This window comes from Trichechus manatus, unplaced genomic scaffold (assembly GCF_000243295.1).
Source record: "Trichechus manatus latirostris isolate Lorelei unplaced genomic scaffold, TriManLat1.0 scaffold00126, whole genome shotgun sequence".
NCBI lineage: Eukaryota > Metazoa > Chordata > Mammalia > Sirenia > Trichechidae > Trichechus > Trichechus manatus.
Window position 1 is genome coordinate 1844292 of NW_004444062.1, and position 7203 is coordinate 1851494.

Below are 7203 nucleotides of genomic sequence, written 5' to 3' on the forward strand. Positions count from 1 at the left end.
GACAGAGTAGAACCGCCTCATAAGGTTTCCAAGGAGCAGCTGGTGGATTTGAACTGCCGACCTCTTGGTTAGCAGCCTTAACACTTAACCACTATGCCATCAGGACTCTGCCATAAGGCTCTTAGGACAGTGTATTTCAAACTGTAGCTTACTACACATCGAGTGGGTTATTAAAAGCAATTTAACGGGACATGAATGACATTTTTAAAAAGATAGAATAGAATAGAAAATAGAAAGTGCATCTCACATAGTAAAGGCAGGTTTGATTTCATGACATTTTATTTCAGGTATATGTGTAAGTATGCATGTTCTGGGTAATGATATAATGATATCTTTTTTACTGAGGGTCACAATCAAACATTTGAAAGTCACTGCTTAGAACATCGCGGTGTCACCACATTAAACAGAGTAGAAGAGTAAAAAAAAATTAGCACAATACTATTTATATGTCCTAGGAAAACGTATCTCACCATTTTCCGTAACTGATATCCATAACCGATACTTTAGTCCTTACCTTGTGTGGGAGGGAGAAGTGGGAATCATGCATGGAATTAAAGTTGTTAATTAAAGGTGTATCAGACTCCTCTAGTTTAAGACGGCTTCCTTTGAGGTAATTTATTCAGTTAGTTTGAAGCTCATCTCTTTTTCAGGGCTGGTTCCCCACCACCGTTCCTCCCTCTGGATATATCAGGTGGAGGAGAAAAGCAGCTTAACTTTTCTTGTGACAGTAGGAGAGAGAGTCTGGGATGTACCCACTGATTTTCAGATTTTCACTGCTATCTGCTGGGGATGGAGGATAGCAGGGGAAGGGAAGAGCTCGTCTTATCTGGTTTCTGGGATGGGTCCACTGAAGAACTGTGGTTGACAAGCATACGGTTCATTCTCTAGTATTGCAATGGGCCCATGACCCTCTCTTCTTAGCTGGACCAACATTGGCTCTCACTGATCTGTGGATATCTGTGCCCTCCCCCAGATCTAGCTTGTAATGAACAGTTGCTCTCTGGTTCTTGATTACTGGGTAAATCACTCTCAACACGGCAACTCCACCAGCCAACACCTTGAGGTAACTTCAATGTTTCCTCATACAGCATGAAGGAACCTCTGGATCTCTCCACAATATGTAACAACCAAGAGAGGTTCCATAGTGTTAACCCAGCTTCTCTCTCTCCCACGTTGCCATCTCAACTGGCTTCCCCACATTGGAGCAGGGCCATACATCATGGCAGTCCCACTAAGAGTCTCAAAGAGAGAAAGAGGAAAAGCCCACTCTGCTTTTGACTTTACCCTGAATTTTCTGACACCTTCCCATCTCCCTGTCCCCTTTTGGGATTTGGCCTTGGAAAGGAGTAACCAGAACATACTTGTCTCACCTATTACTTCTTTACCTTTGTACTCCTTCTGGTACCCACTTTCCACTGGGGCCACAGGGAGCTGGCTTTCCTTTCTTCCCATAGATCTGCAACTTCCCTTGTATCATTTACTGCATTCATTCTACCTATAACTTAACATAAACCCTAAGTCACACCAAAATCCAAAAACCAAACCCGTTGCCATAGAGTCGATTCCGACCCATAGCGACTCTAGAGGACGGAGTAGAACTGTCCCATAGGATTTCCAAGGAGCAGCTGGTGGATTCGAACTGCCAACCTTTTGGTTAGCAGCCATATCACTTATCCACTGTGCCACCAGGGCTCAAAGTCACATAGGCATATATATATACAGCATATATAACATAACCTATACAGCATAATTTAATAAATATTATCCTGTTATAAGTAATCTATGTTCATAATTTTTATCACATGTGGTCACTACTTAAGTATGTTTTAAGTACTTAGCACCTGTACACGGAAACATGCACATTCACACTTGGTATTCCCATCATGAGATTCTGGACAGTTACTTATAAGAGTGGGTGAGGCTTTATAAGCATGGAAATAGCCCTACTTCTCAATCCAAAAAACATTTTTTTCTAGGCAGAAGACAAATAAAATCTATTCCTCTAGACCAGTGGTCAGCAAATTTTTCTGTTAAAAAAAAAAAATCCAAAAAATGAATAGTTTAGGCTTTGCAGTCCATATGTTCTCTGTCGAAGCTACTCAACTCTGAAGTGGCACAAAAAGTAGCCACAAAAGATAATAAATAAGTAAATGAACATGGCTGGGTTCCAATAAAGCTTTATTTATAGACACTGGAATTTGAATTGCATATGATTTTCACTTTTCACAAAATATTATTCTTTAGGTTTTTTTCAACCATTTAAAAGTATAGAAACCTTCTTAACTTGTGGGCTTAACAAAACAGGCAGTTACCTGGAGCTGGCCCAGGAGCCATGGTTTTCCAACCCTTGTACTAGATTGCTTTCTTTAAAAATGTAGATGATATTTTAGTCTCCTCTCTCCCCAATACCCATTTGTAAGGCAAGTTCATGTAGCAATGGCAACAGTCAAGGCCAGCCTTAACTTTCTGACTTTACCACCCCACTCCCTACTTGCTAGCACTTAGAAAAGAATGGTATTACACACCTGCATAATGAGTATGTGGCCTGGGAGAGTTTGAGTGACATCCTTCCAGATTTGCAAAATCCTCTTATTATGGATTGAATTGTGCCCCCCACCCCCAAAACACATGTTGGAATCCTAACCCTTAACCTGTGGATGTAATCCTATTTGGGAACAGGGTTTTCTTTTTTGTGTTAATGAGGCCATATCAGTATAGGGTGTGTCCTAAATCTAATCACTTCTGAGTTATAAAAAGAATAGGTTAGACACAGAAGCAAGCACATACCAGGGAAGACAGATGCCATGTGAGGATTCTCTATGAGCCAAGGAACCAAGGAACACCTAGGCTACCTACCAGGAAGGAAGAAATTGACATGGCCGAGACCCTGATTTGGACTTTTAGCCTCCAGAACCGTGAGAAAATGAATTTCTGCTCTTTAAAGCCATCCACCTGTGGTATTTGTGTTACAGGAACACTAGGTAACTAAGACAGCATTCAACGGACCCAAAGAAACCGTTGAAGACAAGGACCATGGTTCTTTACGCTGCCTCACCAGTCACCTTAGTTGCACACTGGAAGACAGATGCCAGATCATGGAGGACTCTGCAGAAATGGTGAAAGGAGAGGGTGGTGCAAGATCAGTCTGCTAAAGCCTCCGTCTTTGCTGATCTGGACAGTATACCTGACAAAATAATGTCCTGTGACAGGTCGTTGGAATGATCACGTCTTGTGCTTTTGGCAAATCCATAATTCAAATACCAAGATCTGGACCTGATTCCTTAGCGTCCAGGCCATAAAGTGATGCATCGAGAGTCGTTAAGAGAAGTTTGCTTCATCACCTCTATATGAACTACTTACGAAAAAGTAAATGGATGATACAATTAGAAAATGTTCCGATCAAACAATTAAAATCTTCAGTGTTTTACTATTTTAAATTAGCTTTCTGGAACATTCAGCTTTCCAGAACAACTCACTCCCAGAGGGTCTGAGATGGCCATGTTTTTGGTGCAAACAGTTTCAAGCAATCGGCTACTAATCAAAAAGTTGGCAGTTCGAACCCAACCAGAGGTGCCTCAGAAGAAAGCCCTGGTGATCTGCTTCCAAAAGCTCACAGCTATGAAAACCTTATGCAGCGCAGTTCTAATCTGAAACACACAGGATCACCATGAGTTAGAATGGACTCAACAGCAACTGGGAAAAAACAACAACTGTAATATTGCCTTCTGAGGTATTTGTCACAGTCACTCAGAATGTAGGACTTGCAAAACTCACTTATGAGTGCATATGTGAGGTTAGATAAAACTGATTTCTATTTTTATTATCCAAGGACAATATTGAGGAGCCCTGGTGGTACGGTGGTTAAGCGCTCAGCTGCTAACCGAAAGGTTGGCAGTTCAAATCCATTCGCCACTCCTCAGGAGAAAGATGTGGCAATCTGCTTCCATAAAGATTACAGCCTTAGAAACCATATGCGGGCAGTTCTACTCTTTCATGCAGGGTCCCTATGAGTTGGAATTAACTCAAGGGCAACAGGTTTGGTTTGGTTTTAAAGATAACTCTAAATAAATAAACCAATGTGTGAAATATAATTTCTTACCAGAACTGCACCAGCCATCAGCCCCCAGGCCATCATTCATTTTCACATTCCATAATTTAAGTTAGTTGAATGAACATATTCTAACGTTTAGATGGTATAGCTAGACCTCAGAGGTTGCAATATGAGTAAGAAAAATTACTCACACGAGAAAAACACTCTTTTTAGAAGAATTTCATGTAAAATGGCGATAATTACTGTACACTGGGGGTTTTGTTTCCTTACATATAACTTTGTAATCACTTTCCATAAATGAAACATCAGTTTATTTGCATCCAGGTTGTTTCTGGAAGTAAAGAAAAGAATCCCCTGAACATAAGGATCACAACATGGCAACTGATATTATTTTGATTTTATATTATACTCTTTGGTGTGGGAGTTTCTTTTGAATCGTTTTTAAGTTCCTATGGTGTAAGGTACTATGGTAAGTACTTGCCATGGGTTATCTTGTTTAATGATCACATCAACCCCGTGAGGAAACTCGGAATATGAGTACCTTGCCCAAAGTCACAGCCACGTCTACTGACTCCATGGCCTTGTTCTTGACAATATATAATCTTCGACTCCAGAGTCTAAATAAATCCATCCTCCAAGGGGTTTTCTACTTGCCATGACTCCTGCGCAATTACAAGAATCAGGAAATAATCAATTGGTTGTCTAAATTATGCGATACGAACATTCCATTTGATTGATTTTTCTCAATAAATAGATGTTTTTGCTGTTGTTGTTTTTACTCAACTGACCCAACATAGTTGGAGATTTAATATATTGATTAGTTTCTCCTTGGGGGAGCCCAGGCCCCATGCAGTCCCTAAGTCTCCTGGAAGATTTACAGTAAGCTAAAAAATTAGGCATTTCAAATAGCCCCTTCACTCTGAACCTTCCACACGCCTTTGCCTGGCTGACAAGCTAAATGTGTTAGCGCTGGGAGTGTCATTTCATAGTTTTGTTTTTTAATTAAAAAGCTCAGACTTCAAGGATCACAACAGAATTAAGTTTTCAACCTTGGATATTTCTTTCCCTAATTAAAAACAATTTTTTGGAACCGTAATAGCTTGGTTAGATTATATATTAAAATTTACTTTGGGGATTTCTTCTTTCACTCACACTTGTGCAAAAAGCAGCTCTCACAAATGTTGCAGGCTGAAAAATAATTGGTCTCTGGAGCAGAGTCATTATTTAGGAGTAGGACTAAGTAGACACCAGGCAGAGGATTTGATAATTTTTATCTAGTCAGAGATCATTTTGCCCTGAAAGAGGGCAGCCGGGACCAGCACCTTAAAAATATGTCTTCCTCATGTCTCTCCTTTTGTAGCCCAATTTGATATTTGAGGAAACTCCATTTTTATCCCTGTCAAGACCAGCTATTCCCAAAGTTCTGCTCTCCACCATTTATATCTTAGGAAAGCCTTTTGCTAAGTATGTTCTATTAGAATCAGCTGGATTAGTTGCTAACAATGAAGATTCCCAGACTCCATCCCAGATAAACTGATTCAGCATCTTTGAAGAGGAGCTATGAACTGCATTTTTAACAAGCTTCCCACGTGATTCTTGCCTGCTAAAGTTTGAGAACCACTGCCTTAGGGTAAAAAAAACAAACAAACCTCTGGCTGTTGAGTCAATTCCAACTCATAGCGACCCTATGGGACATAGTAGAACTGCCCCATAGTGTTTCCAAGCAATGTCTGGTGGATTCGAACTGCTGACCATTTGGTTAGTAGCTGTAGGACTTTACCACTATACAACCAGGTAGGCTTCTAAAAATGCAACATGCCTAGAAATCACCTATGAGGCATTTTGGTGGTTCAGTGGTAGAATTCTTACCTCCCATGCGGGAGACCGGTTCCATTCCTGGTCAATGCACCTCAGTGCAACCACCACCCATCTGTCAGTGGATACTTGTGTGTTGTGACGATGCTGAACAGGTTTCACTGGAGCTTCCAGACTAAGACAAATTAGGAAGAAAAGCTAGGCAATCTATTTCCAAAAATCAGCCACAGTGGTCTGATCCAAAACCAATCATGGGGATGGTGTAGGACCAGGCATGGTTTCTTTCTGTTGTGTGTGGGGTCACCATGCGTCTGGGGCCCGCTCAAGGACAGCTAACAACAACAGGAATCACCTAGGAATCTTGTTAAAATGCAGATTCTGCTTTAGTAGGTGTAGGGTGGGCTCTGGGATTCTGCATTTCTAGCCAACTCCCAGGTGATGTCAGCATGGTTGCCAGGGATCATACTTTGAACGGCAGAATGTAATGTCTGCTTGAACAACTTTTGTCTTTAAGCCTTATCACATACTGTGGGCTATACAGCTTTATCCTCAGTGAAAGGAATTTCAGGCTTCAGTAAGCAAGTGATAGAGCTCCCAGGAGCCCCTGAGTTTATGACATCTAAGCACTCCCTTGTCTGCCTCCTAGACCAGCCCTTTCAATATTATTTAGGAAGTGGTGATGGGTGAATTGTCAGGGCCAAGAGGAACAAGTATTTATTCTTTCTCAGTTCCCCCAAACTTGTTGGAGATTTGCTCTGGAAACTGACCTCCTGATATGATTCATAGATTTATGTTCTCATAGATTGTTTGCCAGCACTGTCCAATATTACTTTCTGGGAAGATGGAAATGTTCTGCATCTGTGCTGTCCAATATGGTAGCCACTAGCCATTTGTGGCTACTGAGCACTTGAAATGTGGTTAGGGAAACTGAAGAATTAATTTTTAATTTTTTAATTTAAATAGCCACATGTGGCTAGAGGTTATCATATTGAACAGCACAGGCTCAGATTAATTCAATGAATCTCATTTTACAGGTTAGAAAACTGAGTAACAAATTGGTTAAACCAAGATCCAGTGAGTTTGTCTACTTTAGTTTTTCCTATATCACTCGGCCTCATTCTAAATTCCCACTATCTTAATGGGGAGGGGACAATGAACGGATCTTTCCCTTTTAAAACTGAGTTCACCCACTTTAGCCCTATATTGCTGTTCAGGACCAGCTATGTAATGTGTGAGACCCAGTCAACATGAAAATGCGGGGCCCCTTGTTCAAAAATTAAGAATTTCAAGATGACGACAGCAGAGCATTAAACCAAGCATGGTGTAATTGCACAGGT